A 22,992-nucleotide genomic window follows, 5' to 3' on the forward strand; every position below is an offset into this window, starting at 1 on the left:
CATTGAGAGGATGGAGCCTGAGGTCGAAGGTTTAGCCAGTAGGGTTGTAGACAGTCTAAATATTGACATTTCCCTTCCTGATGACAATGCCTGATCTGATTGACTAGCCCCTTGTAATATTACACTCCTCTTTAAATGAAGATTCTTTATTTTCGTTGATGTCTTCTTTGCCTGGGTGTGGTCGAAGTTACTTGACTTGCTGAGTACTTTGTCCCATTTTCGTCTCTGCTCCGCAAACAACTCTGTGCGTTATCCTGACGAAACCCCTCGATTTGTCGAGTACTTTTCTTTTCTTCCTCTTTTGTGATCCGCCGAGTGCTTTGTCCACGCTATGACTTGTTAGATGTAAATCTTTGTGTTGACAACCTTTCGTCCGCGCTATGTAAAAACGACTCGGCATAGAATGTTGCCTTGACGAACTTCGGCATCTGTATGCTTTCTTGAGTGGCGCTTGTGCTTTTCTGAGGAAAAAGTATTCCTATCTGGATGTAGCCCCCGAGCCTCTTGCTTTTCAGAACGAAGAGCTAGAGGGTCTTTTGAAGCTCAATTTCGGTCGACTAGTTTTAGGTGTTAGCTTTTAGCTACCTTCATCGGTGTGCTCAAGCGTTTTTCAGCTATTTTGCTCTCAGCCAGGATGCTCATGCATGTTTTCTGCCATTTTGCTTTTTGTTTTGGGTGTTAGCTTTTTGCTACCCTCATTGGCGGGCTCAAGCGTGTTTTCAGCTATTTTGCTCTCGGCCGGGATGCTCAGGCATGTTTTCAGCCATTTTACTTTTTGTTTCGGGTGCTAGCTTTTAGCTACCCTCATCGGTGGGCTCAAGCATGTTTTCAGGTATTTTGCTCTCGGCCGGGATGCTCAGGCATGTTTTCAGCCATTTTGCTTTTTGTTTTGGGTGTTAGCTTTTAGCTACCCTCATCGGTGGGCTCAAGCGTCTTTTCAGCTATTTTGCTCTCGGCCGAGATGCTCAGGCATGTTTTCAGCCATTTTGCTTTTTGTTTCGGGTGTAAGCTTTTAGCTACCCTCATCGACGGGCTCAAGCGTGTTTTCAGCTATTTTGCTCTCGGCCGGGATGCTCAGGCATGTGTTTCAGCCATTTTGCTTTTTGTTTTGTGAAAACAACTCATTGGAAGTCATGACAAGACATGCTGTGGATGAATATCATCTTTATTGATCATGAATATAAACTAATACATATGTTGTCAAAGAATATTGTCCTTCGTCGATTGTGAACGTTGGTCCCTTGTGGCTTGCATATCTGTTTTTTCTTGAGTTGTTTTTACGCGTAGAATCTTCTTAGCTGGCTGATGTGCCATGTATTGCTGACTTCTTTTCCATCTTCGGTTATTAACTTGTATGTGCCTAGTCTAGTGACTTTTGTGACAATGAACGGACCTTCCCATGGACTGAGTAGCTTATGTCGTCCGTCAGTCTTTTGTATCCTTCTTAGCACTAAGTCTCCGACTTGTAGTGATCGAGGATGGGTACTCTTGTTGTAGTGTCATCTTAAACCTTGTAGGTATCTGGCTGATTGGAGGGTAGCGTTTACTCTAACTTCTTCTGAGCTGTCGAGTTCTAATCTTCTTGTGTGTTCTGCTTCTCCTTCATTGTATTGTTCTATCTTTGGTGATGTCCAGATCAAGTCGGCAGGCAGTACGGCCTCTGACCTGTAAACTAGGAAGAAGGGTGAGTAGCCTGTTGCTCTGCTTATTTGAGTTTGTAGCCCCCATACTACTTTCGGTAATTCTTCAATCCATTTGGACCCATAGTCCACTAGTTCTTCATATAACCTTGGTTTTAATCTGGCTAGTATAAGTCCATTAGCCCTTTCTACTTGTCTATTGGCTTCTAGATGTGCAACAGACACATAGTCTATACTGAAACCACAGTCTTGTGCCTAGCTCTTGAATTCTGTAGCTGTGAAGGGGGAGCCTAGATCTGTGATGATTCGATTGGGCATGCCGAAGCGGTGCGTAATGTCTTGGATGAACTCGACTGTTTTGGTTGCGCTGTATTTCGCGAGTGGTTTGTATTCAATCCACTTGGTGAACTTGTTGATTGCTACAAAGATGTACTCGAAGCCGCCTTTTGCTTTCTTTAGGGGTCCTACTTGATCCAGCCCCCAGCAGGAAAAAGGCCAAGCAGGTGGGATGCAGATAAGATTGTGAGCTGGTACATGGGCTTGTCTTGCAAACATTTGGCAACCTTTGCATTTTCTGACAAGTTCTTCTGCGTCTTTCAAAGCGGTTGGCCAGTAGAATCCGGTGCGAAATGCTTTGCCAACCAGTGTCCTTGAAGTGGCATGATTTCCATAGCAACCTGAGTGTATTTCGTCTAGGATCTCTTTGCCTTCTTCAAATGAGACACATTTTAGGAGTACTCCTGATGATGCTGCTCTTCTGTAAAGTCCATCTCCTACTAGAACGTAGTTTTTGCTTCTGCGAACAACTTGGGTGGCTTCTGCTTTATCTGCTCGCAATTTATTTTCTTTGATATAGTCGATGAAAACTTGGCTCCATGAAGTGTTGATTACCAAGATCTGAACGTCTTTAGCCTAAATTTCATGGGTTGTTTCACCGGGTTGTTTGATAGAGGGAACTGATAGCTCTTCTATGAATACGCCGGGTGGAACCTTTGCTCTGTCTGACCCAAGCTTGGCAAGGACATCTGCTGCAATGTTGGAATCGCGCAGGACGTGTAAAATTTCTAATCCTTGGAAATGTTTTTCAAGTTTCTGTATTTCAGCGCAGTAAGCACCCATGTTTTCTTTGGTGCAATCCCAATCTTTGTTGACTTGGTTGATGACTACTGCTGAATCACCATATACGAGTAATCTCTTTATTCCGAGGGTAATTGCCACTCGTAGCCCGTGGATGAGGGCTTCATATTCTGCTTCGTTATTTGTAGCTTGCCATAATATCTGAAGGACGTACTTGAGTTGTTTTCCTTCTAGAGAAATGAGGAGGACGCCTACACCGGCTCCGCCTAGTTTGAGTGACCCATCAAAGTACATCTTCTAGTGGTCAAGGATTGTATCTAATAAACGCTGTTGAATCTCTGTCCACTCGGCCACAAAATCGGCAAGGGCTTGAGATTTGATTGCCTTTCGTGGGGTGAAATTGATGTTAAGGGCTCTGAGTTTGACTGCCCACTTTGATATGCGTCCCGTTGCATCTCTGTTGTGTAAGATATCTCCGAGTGGGAAGTCTGTCACTACTGTGATCTGGTGGCTTTCAAAATAGTGGCGAAGCTTGCGTGAAGTGATCAATAGGGCGTAGAGTAGTTTTTGTACATGTGGGTACCGTATTTTTGATTCAGATAATACTTTGCTAATGTAGTATACAGGTCGTTGTACTTTATACACGTGTTCTTCTTCTTCTCTTTCTACGACTACTGCCGTGCTGACCACAGCAGTAGTCGCCGCAATGTATAACATCATGTCTTCGTCTTTCCTTGGGGTGTGAGAATTGGTGAGGATGTGAGGTATGCCTTAAGTTTCTTGAAGGCTTCGTCGGCCTCCTTTATCCACTCAAACTTGTATGTCTTCTTTAGTAGTTTAAAGAAAGGTAACCCCTTTTCACCGAGTCTTGATATGAAATGGTTGAGGGCTGCCATGCATCCTGTTAGTTTCTGCACATCTTTGATACTTCTAGGTGGGCCCATTTCTGTTATAGCTTGAATTTGCTTGGTGCTGGCTTCAATCCCGCGCTGACTGACCAAAAATCCAAGTAGTTGTCCTGAAGGAACTCCGAATACACATTTATTTGGGTTCAACTTCCATCTCCATCTCTTCAAGTTTTCGAATGTTTGCTCTAAATCTTCAATCATAGTGTCTGGATTCTTCGTTTTCACCACTACATCATCCACGTATGCCTCCACATTTTCACCGATTTGATCCCCAAGGCAAGTTTGGATAGCTCTTTGGTATGTGGCGCCGGCGTTCTTTAGTCCAAACGACATGGTCTTGTAATAGTAAGCACCGAATGGAGTAATAAAAGATGTCTTGCTCTGGTCTTGTTCTTTTAATGTGATCTGGTGATACCCTGAATAGCAATCGAGAAAGGATAATAGTGCAGACCCTGCTGTTGAGTCGACTATCTGGTCAATGCGTGGTAGCCCGAATGGATCTTTTGGGCAATGTTTGTTGAGATCCGTGTAGTCGACGCACATATGCCACTCGTCTGTGTTCTTCTTCTGCACAAGGACTGGGTTTGCTAGCCAGTCTAGATGAAGGATTTCTCTGATGAATCCGGCTACCATCAGTTTTGTGATTTCCTTTTTAATCGCTGCCTTTTTGTCAGGTGAGAATTGTCGTAGCCGTTGCTTTATAGGCTTGGAGCTTTCATTAACATCAATTATGTGCTCAGCCAACTCTCTTGGGACACCTGGCATGTCAGCCGGCTTCCAAGCGAAGATATCTTTGTTGTCCCAAAGAAAGTTGGTGAGCACGCGTTCCTATTTTGCTGAGAGGTGAGCACTGATAGTTGCTGTCTTGGAGGTATCGCCAGTACCCAGGTCGATCTGCTTGACGTTAGCTTCTTTTGGTGGCATGATGATGCTGGGCTTTTTAGCTGGTATTTCTAATTCTTCTTGGCTTATCTCTGCAGCAATTGTGGCTATTTCTTTTCTACTTTGGTCATCTTGTGCTCTGGCTGCAATCTAGATTGCTTGAACATCGCAGTCAAAGGCGCGTTTCAAGTCACTTCGAAGGGAAAGTACTCCGTTAGGTCCTAGCATCTTGAGCAGCAAATATGGGTAATGCGGTATCGCCATGAATTTCGCTAGTGCTGGTCGTCCAAGAATCGCGTGGTATGATGACTCAAAGTTCGCCACCTCAAATTTGATGAATTCCATATGGTAGTTTGAGGGTGTTCCAAAAGTGACTGGTAGAGTAATTTGTCCGAGCGACATGGCTGCTTTGCTGGGTACTATTTCGTAAAAAGGTGTGCTTGTTGGTGTGATTGTCCCGGCGAGTTGTAGTCCCATCTTCCTTAGTGTTTCTGAAAAGATGATGTTGAGTCTGGCTCCCCCGTTGATTAATACTTTGGTGACAGTTATACCAGCAATAGTTGGATCTAGAACCAGTGGATAATGGCCTGTGTTTCCCACGCTAGTCCATTGGTCTTCTCTGGTAAATTGGATAGGATACTGTGACCAATTGAGATATCTTGGTGTAGCTGGTTCTGTAGTCATGATAGTCCGTAGTGCTAGTTTTTCTTGATGTTTGCTTCTGCAGTCTGGAGCCCCTGAGAAGATCACTGCTACTGTTCCCCTAGGTTTTTGGAATCCTTTGTCCTCGTGGTTGTCTTTGTCTTTTTTCTGATTGTCCTCTTTGGTGTTCTCCTTACTATCTTTTCTTGTGTATCGATCATTGAAAGTGTAACAATTTCTGATGGTGTGCCTCCCATTAGGGTGCAATGGGCAATGTATGTTTTCAATGTCATCATATCTTCTGGGTTTGGAAAACTTCTTTGATTTGTCGGCCATTGCCACTGTATTGTCTGGTCTACGTTTCCTTTCTTGATGTCTGCTATTTCGATGATTTTGCTTGTCCAGGTTGTCCTGGTTGCTTCTATCCGGAAACCTCTCTCGTGTTTTTTCTTCTGCAGTAATCATCTTTTCCACTGTTCGCCTGAATTCTTCATTGTTTCTCGGATTTTCTTTGTAGAAATCTTGAAATTGCCACCTAGCCATGATTCCATGAGAGAAAGCTTCAATTACTTCTTGTTCGGTGATGTCATGCACTTGAGCCCATAGTTCGCCGAATCATCGATAGTAATTTCTGAGACTTTCGCCTCCCTTTTGCTTGAGTCCTTTCAGTTCTACATGAGTGATTGGGTGTGTAATGATTCCTGCAAAATTTTCACAAAAAGCTCTTTGCAAGTCCTCCCAATTTCTGATAGATCCTGGATTTAACTTGTCAAACCATTGGAGGGGCATAGTTTCTAGTGCCATGGGAAAGAACAAGGTTTTGATATCGTCGTCTCCTCCGGCTAGTTCAATTGATTGTGAATATATTCTGAGCCATTGCCTTGGTTTGGTTTTGCCATCATACTTGGAGTGGTTAGACGGTTTGAATTTGTGAGGTAATCGTACTGATGCCAACCTATTCGCGAAACAGGGGAATCTATCGTGCGTTCTAGCTTCTTTGAATTCGGATTCGGCACCTTCTTCTGGCCAAGTGTTGTTTTGATGGGAATAAGTCTGCGAGGCTGTCTAGGTAGGCACCCTACTCTTGGTCTTCCTTGGTTGTTCAAATTGGTGGCCTTGATTATGTTCCTTCCTACTTTCTCCGTTATGGCTTCCACTTGGCCCAAGTCTTTTGAAAGCGGACTTCCTTTGATTTTGATCTTCTTGCCTGCGGGTTGTTGATTTGGCGGGTAGTCTCGATCAGGCTCTCTCTTCATGCGTTCTTGGGATCGTCGACCGGAGCAAGTCTTGGAGCTATTCGTACTTCTCTCTGTGATGTGAAGTTGCCCTGAGTTCTTCTAATGCTTCTCGAATCTTATTGTAAGGTGTATTCACCGTGCGTCTTTCTTCGGGTTCTTGTTGTGATTTTCTTTTATCGTATTCAGCCAAATCTGACTCGTATCTGATCCAAGCTTCTCTACGCTGCCTAGCGCGGTGTTGGCGCCCTTGCTTCAACTGGTTTTTCCTTTCTCTAGCCTATCTCTGACTCTCTGTTTCTCCATCGTAGCCCTGGGCAAAGGGTGATATGTTGGATTCTGATTCATCTGATGACCTAACATCGGGTGCTTCTGGGGGGTTTAATGGTGACCAAGGACGTCGAACCATGAGCACTTCCCGTGCGTGAGCCGTTCTATTATTGGTGTTAGTTTTCATACTGTCAGAGTTGCTGATGACTTCAGTAGACACCTCGATGTCACAGATCGAGTCTCCTTCTTGGTAAGGTAGAATAGTTGTTGTTGTTGTGCCGACTAGTTGGGTTCCGCTATCTTCAGAAATGGAACCTGGCCAGTGGATGATATAGTCTTGTGATGTTATTGTTAGCACGAGACCCTCCTGGGCTCCTGTTAGTGGTATCCCAAGCATTGGATTGAAAGACCTTTCAAACTATCCTTGATAGGATTTTGCCGTGTTGTCGAGCCCAAATGGAAAAGAACTCGACTTTTTGAAAGAACTCTAAGGGTAATCTGAGTTGTTTTGGGTTGTGCTCTGGAATCCTACCAAAAAAGAACTCAGTTTCTCAAAAGCACTCGAGTTAGACTTCACCTTGGATACGGAGCTTGAATTCGAGTTGGATGCGCGTAGCCGTGAAATCTTATTTGAATCGGATATTATGAGCTGCGCGAATCTTCTGGTGAGCTGATCCGTCGTAGTTGTCGAAATAGGAATTTCTTCATGATGATCCGGATCTTCGAGGAGACGGCTTTGAAGCTTGCCATAGTTGTCTGCCTCGTAGATCCATGAGCTGAAGATGAAAGTTGATCCCATCGGGAAGATCATGTTATCGAGGTCCATCGAGCTCTCAGATGCAAAGTCGCTAAATCCCCTACCTGGCGCACCAGCTATTAATGTTTTACCACCGATAGCCTACCATGGGGGTACCCAGGGCAGTATGTTCGGGCTTCGGCGTATGCTGAACTCAATGGTTAACGCAAGAGATAGTCGATTTATCCTAGTTTAGGCCCTCGATCGTAGATCGAGTAATAACCCTACGTCCAGTCAGCGTTAGCCTTTGCGTTGGATTGATTGTGATATGTTGTGTTGTACAATTATTGTCCTCCTCGTCCAGGAGCCCTGCCCTCCTTTATATAGTCAGGAGGCCAGAGTCCTAGTCAGTTTATAATGAGAGTTAGTAGGATTACTGAATACTACTACTACTAGGATTACAAGGGAAGAATCCTAGTTAGACTAGATCTTCTCTCTCCTTTGTGGGGTATCCTGTGGGTCCCGTATCGACAACTACTACTAAGGTTTGTAATAATTATCGAACTTAGTTTGTAAGGTTTGAAACAACTGGTTTGTAAACTATGTTATCGTAAGACTTCCGCTATTTTTACTCTGGTATTGATATTTGAATAAATATTGTAATACTGCAATGACTTTATAACGTGATCCTACTCAGAAATCGTGGATGATTCGGGGTTCCCTGAGGACACCCGATAGTCTTTTTAAGTTAATGGAAACATATGCATAAAATGTCAAAGGTCATCGGACAGTGACAGGTGCATGTGGGCCCTATAACTTAGGAGGTTTTGCCACACTTTACCCTTGCATTCCACTACCACAAAGCAAACACAAAGCATAGGGTGGGAGCCAGTTGGCCAGTATAAATCATACTGATAATTGTTTGATAGGTTCTGAGCCCGAGTATGACTACTAGGGAGATGGTTGGGAGGATTTGAGGTCTTGTTCCTACGCTCAAGTTTGGTTGAGAAGATGGAGTCGACGTCTACTACCTTTCTACTTCATGCTATTCTGGATGCTGTATGCTCTGAGTGATTTTGCTAGGTGGTGATGTAATAATGAGTAAACCTTGTTATTTGTACTCTCCTTAAGACATGTATTCGATGTATGACTATGATATCGACTGTTATTTGATAATGTGATGGGATGATCACCTGGGACTATCATGTTATACTTTGAATATGTGGATTTCCCTTCGAGGAAATTGGGATTGTTTCAACTATTAAGGATATTATTTAGTGGCAATGCTAATCACTAGTAATGTTGCTGAATAATACCAACAAGGCACTTCTAACGTCGTTGCTAGGGACACAAACCTTGTAGCGACACTCGGTATTACCAATCGATATTTCTGCCACCATTGCCAGGGATGGATTCTAACCCATTATTAGTGGTGACACTAAGAAATGCCAACAACAGCCTTCAAGTCACTCAGAGCCATATAATGTTCTTGCTAGGTAGATTCAAGCTCCTTGCTCATCTCGTCCAGCTGGGCCTACAGAGCTTGAACTGATTTGCCCCGACTTTGCTCCACAATGGCCAACTCCTCTGAGTGTTGCTATTTTGGTCGGCCCACCTATCATGTTCTTGCTGGGTAGATTCAAGCTCCTTACTCATCTCATCTAGCTAGGCCTGTAGAGCTTGAATTGATTCGCCCCGACTTCGCTCCACAACGGCCAACTCCTCTAAGTGTTGCTGTTTTAGTTGGCCCACCTCAGAGGACAAGTCTATATGAATTAATTGTGCCTGCTAAGATGCCTTTAGCTCTAGCTCCTACATAGCAAGCTAAGCATTCAACATTATACAATGTCAAGCAGCTATAAGGGGTTTGGAAGACTACAAGAATGATGTTTACCTTGAAGATGGAGTCAAATTTCACAGCCTTCTCGATGCTGCACTCCAAGCCTCTCTAGCCCTTGCTAGTCTAGGGATGTAAGACTCCAATGGCTGCTGAGTACCACTCATCTTCTCTACCTGGGTAGTGTCTACCCTAGTAGCAATTGGGCTACTCAGGTTCTCTACACCTAGGATGGCCTGGACAGAGGGGTTACTTGGCGTTGGATGTGGGTTCCTTGCTATTGGTGGATCCACCTCAAGGGCACCCATCTTTGTCCCCATCATGGATACGGGATTCACCTTAGGTTGAGGCAATGTTTTCTCCCTACTTGAAGACATGGTTTATACAGGATACTCAAGATTCATGCAAGAAGCAAATGTATGGAACTACTCAGTTACTACACTTACATCTCAACAGTACTCTAGTGAAGACTGGGCAGCCTCCTCAAAGTAAGGGGGGCACACTCCCAAATGACATGTTGTCGTCCCCTAGCTCTGGCATCTATAGAAGTTGGCTCTTGATTTGAGCCACCACATCAGGGTTTGCTTTTGTTGATGCTGTTTCAAGCATCTCCCTAGTGGTGGGCTTTGCTTCCTCTATCAGCAAATAGGAATAAGCAAAAGAATGGCTACTCTGTTAGACATCCTAATAGTTGAAACATTCTTACCTTATTGTTGAGCTACACTCTCATGCTTCTTACGCGCCGCTACTCACGGCCATCTCTAAAGGGGCATGGTGTCTTCTGAGTCAACACTCAGACTCCGTACTTGCTTCCTCTCACCATCGCTAGCCTACCTTCGACATAGATGGTAGTCTATCTAGGTGTCCTTAGAGTCCTCTAACTGCACCTCCCCCTTGTCGATGATGCCACGGTGCTGCTATGTGCACTAGGGCCCATGCCCCCAATCGACGGTGATGGTGGTAGCATTGGGAGATCCATAGAATTCCTTCCAAGATGCTACAACCATATACAAGTTACATTAGTCTAGGCCTTATTTAACCAAATTCATACATCAGATAGCCAGGCAACTTACATTTGGTGGCGGGTTCTTCATGTGGTAGTCGGGCTATGTAGCGGGCAACACCTTCAAATGTGCAAACATGTGCTGAAGTCGGTCCTACAACTCGGCATCAGATAACCCTTCCTTCATCACTCTAGCCAGTTCCTCTAGTCCAAAGTATTCGAACCAATAATTGATTCATTGTTGGAGGGGTTGGATCTAGTGCCCTACCCAGCTGGCGGCGACACCCTCTCCGGTTAACCCTTTTCGACACAAAACAACGGTTTGTGCGATGTGGGGGCGTATAGCGTCATACTCTGCCAAATTCAAATCTTTCTACTCCCAATGGGAATTAACCCTAGGGGCATCAATAGAGTGGGTCTCCATGGATGGCAATACATTGCCAGAGTAGAACCACTTAGTCTTCCAATTCTTGTTGGAATCCTTCAGAGTATAGCTCAAGTACTCTATCTTTCATCCTATCCTAAAATGGAACCTAGCCCCACCAATCATGTCTGGGTTGGTGGTGTTAGGGCAAGGTTTTACCTTGAAGAAGTAGCAGAACAGATGGATAGAAGCGAGGATTCCAAGGAAAGCTTCATAAAGATGAACAAAAATTAATAGTTGGAGAATAGAATTCGGATTAAGATGATTCATGTGGATGCGATAGTACTACAACAATCTGTGGAAAAAGTTAGAGGCGGGTAACCCTAATCCTTTCTCTACAAAGGGAATGAATGACACTATCTTGCCCTCTTCAAGAATAGGGACACGAACTAGGGGCTTTTCGTTCACTAAGATGCTTCTTCAGCAATAGTCTGTCTTCGTGCAACTTCTTTAGGGTGTCTTCCTTCATGGTCGACTCTTCCTAGATCTGCATCTCGATGTCATACAGTTCTGCTCTGGTTGATTGCTTCTTGCTTCCCTTTGGTATGGGATTGGAGGTAGTGGCCTTCTTCAATTTCCCCATCACTTGAAAGATCACGAGTTTCTTCGCTCACATTCACCTGGCGGCGGCTAGGGTTTGTGGATTAAGCAAATGCAAGGGAACTGGTGGTGGCAGTGTAAGTGAAAGGGGTGAAACCCTCAGTTACCGTGGGGGATAATTTATAAGTACAATCAAAACCCTTTGACTTCTCCATCGTGGACCCAATGATAATGCCGCTACTTGGCTACCATTTGTAGCAGAACTGACTAATTTATAAGAGCACAAGTACAATGGTAGCCCACAAGCGGTCACACTATCATACTTGAACCCATATAAACCCGATAGTCTATTGAGTACCACGACGGGTCTCAATTAACCATCAACAAACAACCAAGATCATACATGATTCAACATACATGTCATACATTACATAAGGTTCACAAATACAGTTCATTCATCAGAGTAGGAAATAAGGTTATTACAACCAAGTTTGAGTCAATTAGTAGCGGAAGCAAATTAAAGCTTGGAACTAACATCAGCCATCATTGTTCAAATATAGTGCCAACTCATGATCACACTCCCACAAAAGCATATAAGAAGGATTAATAAGAGATGCCTACCCAGGGCTCACTCCTCATCCATGGCAGGACAGAAGCAGTTCTTGCAATAGCCGAGATAAATTGTACCATCTTGAACAATGGGAATAAAACCCTAAGTATGAGAAGGTACTCAGCTAGACTTACCCATCATGAACTAAAAATAAAGTGACTCCAAGGATTATGCAAGGCTTTAAAAGTAGAGGTAGCTTGACAACATTTTGCATAAAAAGCGACTAATCCAGTTGTACAATTGTAACTCAATCATCAAATTAATTATAGCTATTCATCTCTAGATTAGCAACTAACCTGTGCCAAACATGTGGTATATCATTTAGTAGCATACAATAGTAACCATAACTGGTGTAGTAATACCATGTTGATTCGAACCATCATATTCCATAACACAGTTACTATGATGTTGGAGCTAGCCAAGTTTCTCATTGTCCAGGAGAGACGGTGATTCGAATCGATTTCAACCAGCTAGAAATTTATTCTTAACATAAACCCAGACAGACCAGATCAACGGTCACCTTAGGTCACCTTTGGTACAAGTCAATTACACATTTTGTGGGTTCGACTAGCGCCGCACAATCAGGGACAACCAGCTACCAGGATGATCAGGACCACCCTACCCTTGGGCTTATGCCTAGCTCCCCGCACATCCTTACTACCATATAGAGTGCGCACTTTTATAGAATGGGGCTTGACCTGAGTTGAGCTACATGGCTTTGTGGTTGGAACAAGTTATTCAGCCAGCTAAGTGAGAGGCATGCGTTCAATCTTGTCAGAAGTGCCAACAATGGTATGGTCCTTAATCAGCATAGACGGAATCACATGAGTCAACCTACACATAGACTCCGCCCGACCTCCATTTACATTACCCCATGGTTCTTTTCCGTGATAGCAAATATAGCCAACCGTGCTTTGGTATCCACCTATATCTCGTAGGTGATAGGAAATCACCCGACTTCTACCGGTCTAAGCATGGCTGAGCATATATTTGATCCTAGACCTACATAGGGTTAAAGGTATATATAACTGGACAAGGTAGTTCTATGCATCAAGTGTTTCCAATCAACTCTTATAACCTAATGCATCAAACATAAAGGACTCAAGTAATATTTTGTAAAACATGGGAGACTTAGAATGCTTTGGGCCTTGCCTTTGAGGAAAGAGGTTGGTCGGTGATCTAGGCACTCAGGGAGATCTTTGAGAGTTTGCTCCTCTTCTCCTAGAGCTGTGGCCTAAGGCATCTCCTACTAATCCTCCTCTTCTTCTTCGTTGAACTCCAACAGAGTTATTTCTTTGGATGAACCTATATGCATGAGCATAAAATAAGATATCACAAATGCATACATGGTGACATGTATAATATGATATGATGTGATGAATGCATCCTCCCAAGTGTTTTCAATGACTTTGCATCAAGTAATAATGAGTTGCATCTTATTTTACTGAGTTGGTGCTTATCTCTTCTCTAATAAATAAACAAACACTTATGTAAATCATTTTCTGGACTACAAGACAACAACCACTTGTTTTGACCATAACTAGAGTGATAAACATCAAACTAATATGGTTGTGGATATTCTGGAAATCTTATGAAATTGACTACAACTTTATTTTAATCATATTAATGTGATTCAGCAGTTATCTAGGTCAAATAATTCAATCATTCAAATCTATCTAGAGAGCAAGCATTTCGGACTAGTAGACTTCTAATATCCATAATTCTTACACCATAAGACCTATGACTATGAAAATTTAACACAAGATAGATAAATAAGTTATCTACAACTTTATTATTAACAAGTTTTATAGAAAAGACCATTATCATCACAACCGAAACTATACATGCAACCATCTAGTTGAATTATAAAGTAATAATTAACTATTTGCATATAAGCAATTACTTTTAATCCTAACTAATAACATCAATATATCATATGCATCACAAGAACCATAGAAAACATCATGGTTAAACATAACTAAATGATTTATATCCATTTATTAATTTCCTTAGATAATAAGGTGATTTAAAGGATAAATATTTCCATTAGTTAATAAATTCTGAGAAAATTATAGCAGTCTACAAATGACCTTAATAGTCTATTGTACAAATTTCATGCCATTTGGATAAGTATAACTACCTCAATAAAAATGACAATTTACATAGGATTATTTTAGTAAAAATAGTTTATCATAGTGAAAAGTGTCAAACAACAGATTTAATATTTTTCTTACATTCCTCCAAGCATAAGAACACTGTGTAAAAATTTGCATGATCATATGTTATGTATTTTTACCCCTATTAATTCCACTAGGAACTTGCAATTAATTAGGATTAAATATGAAGACCATATTCAAAGTATGCTTACTGTAGGTTTAATATTTTTCCTAGCTAGAGCATGTCAACACAAGACTATCAAAAATAGAATCATAATTTTATCACATTCCTAGCTCAAGTTATGTATTTTACAAGATAGAAATCATTTAAAAAGCATTTATATAGCTATATTTTATTCTCCTAGAAAATACTAGAAATAGTGAATCTCATATTTTTATCAAATACTACACTTCATGAGGAATCCAAGAAAATTTAGTTCACAAAAATTGGACACTCCTAGCTTAAGATATGAATTTTTGAAATATGCATTCAAATCTGTGAAATAAATCAGAAAATCAAACACCACATAGACTGCGCTTCCGAGAGGCAGAGCGAGAGGGAGAAGGCGAGGGCGGGTGAGTGGAGTGAGAGGTGAGTGCGCGGCGTTTATGTGCCCATGCTGGCCTTGACTGACTAGGCCAATGCTGGTGTGCTGCCGCCATGCGGCGGCCACGGCCTGCGGCCGGTCAGCCACTGTCCGTGCGCGCCCACGCGATTCAGACACCGCCATCGATGACTGACAGTGCCACTTCCACCCCATGTAACTCCTAATCCATTACAAATTAGCAAAAACTTCCTTAATAACAATTATAGAGCTACGTGAGATCTCCAACTTTGCTCTAAGAACCATCATCTAATTCTCACTGGTTAACAAACTACATTGCTCCAAAGTGAGATACTTTGAAATTGAAAACCGTCTCAACACTAGAAAATTTTGCAAGTCACAAAACAACATTTTGTTGATACTTATGAGTTGTTTTCGAGCATGCTATGCACTGAATTGGACCTTGACCTAAAAATAAAAGTTGTTACCCTAATCAAGTACTACAACTTTTATTGAGGTCGCACAACCATGTAAATACTCTAAGCTACTGCTCAACTTTAGTCAAACTAGCATTATGAAAATGGCATTTCAAATGAAACCAACACTTAGAAGCAAAATTGGCCTAGGTCATGAATACAAACATTGTTCCATTTACCATCCTAGATGTGTCTAAGGTGTTTTCATGACCTCACAACCATTTCATATATTGGTCATACATGATTGCAAGCATAAACATATATATAAATCAACATTTCATGTGACAAAGTATAAGAATGATATGAAATTTTATATGCTCATGTTCATGAATGCTTGGATGATGCTTGTGCTCATAAAATGCAGGTGTCAAATGCAATGCTTAACACTGGTGTGTTACACCATTATGGCCCAAATGGCCCTTCGACTTCCACACCATATGGTTTCACACCGTCTGTGTGAGACATCGTTTTTGGTCTGATAGTCACACAGTTTCATAGCATTCAGATTACAAAGCATTGCAGATTCAAGATAGTGTTGATTTTTTGAAGTTTTTTCATTCAAGACAAATGATATTGGATGCAAGATTTTTTGGAATAATTACAAGTACAAAGCCTACTCGGCTATGACAGAGTACTCATACTCTAAGTGCTTCTCAATAGATATTTTCATGCCCGATGCACCTGGATCCAAGAGGGAAAGAGTAGTGCATCAGGGTAGATAACAGAAGTGCAGTGTGTCCTAGCCTAGAATCATGGGTAGTTAGTCAGACTACGAACATTTGTTGGCTGACTAACCTTGGGAACATAGCTACTGCAGGAGGCAACCTGCTGGCTAGTATGTAGGATGAGATCTTCGCACATCTTGCCACCCAGCCAACGCCATCTGTACATATTGGGGTCAGAGTGCGACCCTTCATGACAGGCACGCTCGAACAACTGACATGGGACTGCTGCATGTGCCAATCTACCAGCGTCACAAGGATTCTTCTAGTTGCAGCTCCAGGTTACTCTACTGTGCACAACTGCGGGTTTAGCCTACTTCTAAACCATATCACAAGAATTCTTCTAGTCACTACAACTCATGACTTAACAAGCCGAGTACTCCTAGGGGCCTGTCTACTTCACTCATCACCATATTAACAAGCTATAAGCTCATGAGTGTTTATTGTCAAATTAATCTAAAATGATAACATTCCATGCTACGTCATAGTAAAATATTAATTTATCTAACAAGTTCCTATGAGTTTTGATGGCTCTAAGTTATTTTGCAGGATATGCCAGAAGTGCATGTCAAAAGATGATATGGTGCGTACGTAGCTATGGCGAAAATCGACCCTAAAAAGAAGTTCGAATTTCGTTCATATAAAACCAGTCTCAAACAAATATTTAAAGTACGCCGTTGTGAAGAGCTCATCCAGGTGGTCGAAATGGATATATAATTCGCTATATTTAGAGTTTGGAATAAAAAAATATTAATCCTGCAATAAGGGCTCATTTGGCACAGCTCAGCTTCACCATATAAGCTTTTTTTTCAAAATAGCTTCATGAGTAACTTTTTGTTGAAGTTGCGTTATTTTGAAACAAGTATTTGGCAAAACAACTTCACATAATGGAATAATGAATAGAATGATTATAATATAGGAGATGGAGCTGTGATAAGCTATTTTTTTAGCTACATTCCAACTCATATCTTCGTGAGATGAGGAGAAAAATAGCTTCATCTATAAAGCTATTTTGAAAATAAATGTTCATTAAAAAAATAGCTCATCGTGAGCTATGGTAAACAGACCCTAAGTCAACGTGATTCAGTATTAATAGCAGAAATCTTTAGCCAGCCGTGGGGCCCAGCCAACATGCAAACAGGCTTTTCGACGCCCATCTGCAACAACCAGATGGACGTCCATGCACGGGAGACATCCAGGGCCCATCAACAGGTGCATTCGGTAGTGCACCAAGCAGATACAGTACGTACTTCAAAGGCCACCGTGTCCACGCAAATGCTGCTGGGCCCCGCTGCTCCAGTACAGTTCGCAAATTTGAAATTTCAAGACACGAACGCTGGAGAGGAAACCAGCCCATTTGGCGGCATTTCATGACCAGCAGCAGGCCCCAGGCCTAGCAGCTGCCGGCTGGCCAATTAGCAGCGGCAGCGCAGCAGCCCAGGCGAGTGCGCTGGGGGCGCAGGATCGCCGGCCGGGGACAGCGCTACCACTGAGGTTGCAAGGCGGTTCTCAAGGGAATATTCCTAGGAACTCAAGGAGGGTCTCCACTCTCCAAGTTTCCTTCCACCCTATAAATAGAGCCTCTTCTCCTCATTCGACACACACCACAAAGGCTCTCCTCTCTACCATTTTTCAAGATGTAAAAGTAGCTTAACCTAGTTAGGAATTAGGGAAAGATGCTCAAGTTTTGGAGCAGTCCTCGGAAGTTCGGTATAATTTTGTATCGCTCCTTTGTAAAACTCAAGTATCAATATATTTACCTTCTATATTTACTAAAATATCTTTCATGGTTATCTAGTACATGCCTTAGTGGTTTAGCTAATCATGATTAGTATAGTGGTTCTGCACCTTAGCATGGGATCTCTGCTCGACCGAGTGCTCCAGTTATAGTACTTGACTAGAGTAGTAATCGATAGTGTAGACGTGGTGTCTAGACTATAGGTTATCTGAGTTTACGCCCAACCCCACGGATAGTTGTGGTAGCCCCGAAGGTAATAGCTCTGACCAGGCCTTTGTAATCCATCACGTTTGGGTTGGTGTTTTCATAGAGCTTTTGGCAGCCTTCCCCCTGACCACGTTTTCTTACTCCCTCCAGGGTCGAAAAGGTACTGCTGCTCCAAAGTGCTATGGTGTGATCACTATGCTTTACCCTTTGCTTAGTTAATCTCTTTGGTCTGCTCTAGAATAGAACCATAATAATAGAGAAGTATAAAGAAATCTTGAACTCACCCATTGTCCTCACAGCTTAGCTTGTCTACTCTTTTTATCTTACCAAGGAGTTTCTGTGTGTGTGTCATTATACAAAAGCCCTATCTTTATCACTTACCCCCACATTAGTCTAGTCGGTATACTAGTTAGTAGATACATGCTAGTTATTTATCAACTTCTTTAACCATTACTTCCCTGAGGATAAATACGATACCCTAGAATACTCCTAGGTGAAAGCTACAACGGTATCCGTGCGCTTACGGATTTATCTATTTGCGTTAACAAATACCAACAAAGAGCTCCTTTGCCTCTTCTACAACTGAATTACAAGGGCTCGCCTAGACGGGTTTTTATAGGCTCAAAGGTGGTGTATTTGGACTATGTTCACGGAGTAAGGAGCAAACAAGTTCCTAACTTGGATACAGGCTCACATGCCGCACCACAAGGGTACAGTGCACCCCACTACACGTTTTCAGTGTGCCGAACAGCCTCATTTCAGTACATGTGAGGCCATAGTACAATGGGTAGCATCTTTGATGGCATATTTGATCGAATATTCTGAACATGATTGGCTTGGCTGTAACTGCTTTGCATGTGACTTTGACAAGTCTTACCTGCTTCTCCACAAGCAGATAGGACAAAAATTATTGCTTACACTCGCATCCTCGAGTATATTCTTTTTTAGATCCTTGTCTCGAGTACAAGTACTCGGTCACAGGCTTGGGGGCTGCAGGGTACATATCCTCTACGAATGTTTTTTCTTTTGGACCCTATAACTTTTTGTTTCAAATAGTAAGAGGCTCAGGGGCTACACTCAGTGAGTGCACTTTTCCGAAAAAGCGCACACCACTTGAAGATTTCAAGAGCACCTCATGGCTTCACTCATGAAAGCACTCGGACGATGCTTGTTTCTACTTGGAAAGACTTGGAGGAACCAGAAGGCTTCCAAGTTCAACCATGACACGCTCGGGGGCTTGACTGGACCAGGGTCCTAGGGGTTCCCCATAGGGGTTACTACTCGCATGGGCCCTGGGCTGGCCCAAGATCTATTGAAGGACATGAGACAAGGTGGCGTGGACTTAAAGCTATTCAAGATCAACTTAGTCGGATCACTAAGAAAGCTAGATTCTATAATAGGACTAGGACTCTTCTATTGTAATTGGCTAGATCTAGATACGTGCCCTTACCCTCTCCCCTATATAAAGAGAGGTACAATGCACCCCCTTGTACACCCAATCATACCAATCAATCCAATGCGAAAGGCAACTCACCGATTGGACGTAAAAGGCTATTACTCGACTACGAGGGCCCAAACCAGTATAAATCATTCGTCTCTTTGCGTTCACCATCGTGTTCCATGTACATCAAAGCCCACCAACCATCATCTAGGGTAACCCCATAATGAGTTGCCGGTCATCCAACACTAACACCGGAGTTCGAACTCCTCAACTATAAGCACGGATAGTTGTGGGACACCCCAAGGTGCATCTGGATGTTCATCCCACCCATGGGGCGTGAGCGCTCCACCACTAAAGCCTTGCACCCTCTGGCTCTTGACCTCAAAGAGCGGTCGGAAGAGGTCCCTATTGGGCTCAATCCCAAGGTGTCAGATATATGGGACAAGGGTACCTACACCACCCGTATATGTGACCATCGCTAGGCTATCAACCCAGTAGCTACCAAGGAGGCGGCCCATAAGTGCTTATGCGATCAACCAACGTAGAGGTCAAGGCAAGCCAAGGCGGGTGTATCTAGATGATACCTAGGATCAATCTGTTGCATATATCATGTAAGAAACTAGGAACTCAATCTCTTAACCCGATCACCCTCTCTATAACCCTACCTCTCCTACCTATATAAAGGAAGGTAGGGACCTCGGGCTCGGGATCCATGTTCCACCATTCCAACCTACTACGTAGCTAGGAGCAACAGCCCCTATAACTGATCATACGAATACAAGAGCAGCCACACCACTAGAGTAGGGATTAGCGTGCCCCGCGCCCTAAACTAGTATAAATCTCTGTGTCTCGTGTGCTGCCATCTGATTTTGTCTATGCAATCACGTTGCTGGATATTACCAGAGCAAAACATTCTAACAGTTGGCGCGTTAGGTAGGGGCCTTTCGCGTTCAAATTTGTTTTTGTGTTTCAGATGGGAATTGTCTTCAACTTCGACGATGAACCAAAGAAGATATAGCTAAGCGTGAGGATCATCTTTGACAAGCTCAACTTCATTGCCGACCAGTTTGTGGCCCTGCGCTTGCATGACCGTGAGCCAACTGAACAGGGAGGAGGAACAGTCTCTCCAGATCTGTGCTTTTGCCACCGGATAGGAGGAGGCTATGGATAGAGGATAGCTCGCCATCGCCCATCATCTAGCCTGCCATGATAAGCTTTGCGCTAAACCTGGCCGAGAGCCTAGGTTCGATGCCAATCTTTTCCTTCGGAAGATTAGGGATCTAGTCCCGATGACGAACATGGAAACCGATCTGGTTCGCTCTCAATTCTTGGGAGCACCAACACACATGGTGATGACTCACCAGACCCCGCTTCATCAACCTACCACACTACCTTTCATATCCCTTACAGAGGATTCACATAACCCGCATCAAAACTAATTAGAATAGCAGCGATGATGACTTCAACTTGAACCTCATCGGAGTCACCATCCACAACCTCAGCCAGGGTGGCAGCGTCCTAGAAAGATTAGACTACTCTGATGAAAATAGTCAGCATAATACCATTAATGCCACTGAACTCATTAACACAGTGGCTTCATGCCCATCCCTCTACAACCGCTACCGCCCATATGGAGATGGCCACTTGAACATTGATGATGATGACATCATCTCATATACACATAGTTGTTATCTCGACACAATTGATTGCCAGGGGAATGGATACCTCCCTCCCAAGCATTCCCCACACAATCATGCCAATTTCAAATATGCAGCACCCTATGAGACCAACTAGCAGGCTCGGGATCGTCTGCTCAATCACAACGATGTGTTAGCAGATGAGAATTAGAAACTCCGACGTCAGCTCCAAGAGTAGAACACAGCTCGGGGCCGCTAGGCCCACAACAATATTCTGCGAGCAACTCCCATGTTTTCTAATGCGGGGCAAAATTTGGCCGAGGCCATGAGAAAAGCAAAGACGAGGCCACAACCATCCACTAAGGAAGGATGACAAGCTTTCCAAAGGATTCAAGAGCTGATAGCGGCCACTGCCGAGCACATACCAGCACCCAGCGATGCATCTATAACCTATTGCCACATACACCAAAACTTAGGGCCTCAACTACCGCACTGATCTAATAGATCCCCACACCATAATCCTGAACGCCGTCAAGGTCTCGTCCCGTGGCCAGGTGACAATGGCGGCAACCAAGGAGGCGGTGGGTGAGGAGGTGGTGGTGGTGGGCATATTGCCAATGGGGGAGATCACAAAGACGATGGGACTAACAATGACTCAGGGAGCATCTACTACTACGACGACGAGGGCAACACCTGTCATGATGGGAGAAATCCATGGAACCGGCCCGAGCCAACACCCCATGTTGTCGAGGATGACCCCTGTGACCACAACAAGCCTAATGAGAAGGGTGGATGCACACTTGCTACTCTCCTTGCACTAATGAGGCCTTAATCTTGGATTCTCAAATCTCAATCACCTCACTAGGCTCTTGCTCTCCTTAGCACTCTCAAGGGTGTTTTTCAGCTAAACAAATGGGCAAGAGACCTCCCTTGGATGAATAGATGATGTATTTATACCCCCTCATTCAAAATGAACCATTAGGAGGTTGTGTCAGCACTCTATGGGGTGACCGAACACTTCAGTCAAGGTGACCAGATGCTCTGATCAGTTATCCCTACCATAGATCCGTTAAGTTGTGACTAGACTCTGACCTACATCCGGTCATCATTGACCAGACGTGTCTGGTCATGAAAACTGCTCTCTAGAACCTTACTGATGTTGACCGAATGGTGGCGCCCAGAGTCCGGTCACTTCGCTGTTCAGCGTCCGGTCAGCACTGATCGGACACGTCCGATCAAGAAATTCCTTCTCTAGAACCTCTCTAGAGTTGATTGGACTTTGGCACCCAGCGACTGGTCACTTTTGACTCAGTGTCCGGTCACAACCAGATGGCTCTAGTTGATCAAATGAATTGACCGGACTCACCCTTCAGCATCCGGTCACAACCAGACCAGCGTTCGATCAGTCATTTAACCCTCCATTCACTTCCAACTCAAAATCATATGTGAATGAAGTTTGCTCCAATTGATCTTAGGGCTACTCTTGAGCTACCTAGTGCTAGATTTGAGAAGTGTGCACCACACCTAACCCGCTAGACTCGCCTAGGTCAAGCTACTAGTCCATACCCCCTTTAATAGTATGGCAAAAGGTAAAACAAAGTCCTAAACTACTCTAAGTGTCTCTTCAACACCAAACGACACTTAGAACTAGTTCATCCTTAACCTTGTCATCCATCCTTTGAAAACCAAAATGATTTCCATCATAGGGGCATGACAACCATGATTGCCCAATCAATTTCCATTATCATGACCTAACTTAATTGCCTCTGCAAAACACACGTTAGGCATAGTAATCTTGTATTGTCATTAATCAACAAAACCCAACTAGGGGCCTAGATGCTTTCAATCTCCCCCTTTTTGGTGATTGATAACAATACAACCTCGAGTATGTAAAAGAGATGAGGTTTTCAACATGCTTGGTTCATATAAGCTTTTAACAATAAGAACAAAAGACTTAGGCATGCTTATATGACCTAAGCCAACATGATGTACTCAATAGATATGAAATAAGCCTTAGTACAAGAAATAAAGCTCATTTGAATCAGAGTAAAACTGCAAAAGCAAACCAAATGAGCATAATGAAGTGACTTGACATATATAAAGATCAAAGTAGAGAGCACACATGTCACATATCATATAAGTATCACACATATCACATAAATATCACAATCACATGTATGTAGTTCAATGCATGAAAGTAAACATGAATGCATAGTAATGTATCACACATAAAAAGCCAAAAGTACTAAATCATAAGCTCTCCCTA

The sequence above is a fragment of the Miscanthus floridulus genome, chromosome 2 (assembly GCF_019320115.1).
Source record: "Miscanthus floridulus cultivar M001 chromosome 2, ASM1932011v1, whole genome shotgun sequence".
Lineage (NCBI taxonomy): Eukaryota > Viridiplantae > Streptophyta > Magnoliopsida > Poales > Poaceae > Miscanthus > Miscanthus floridulus.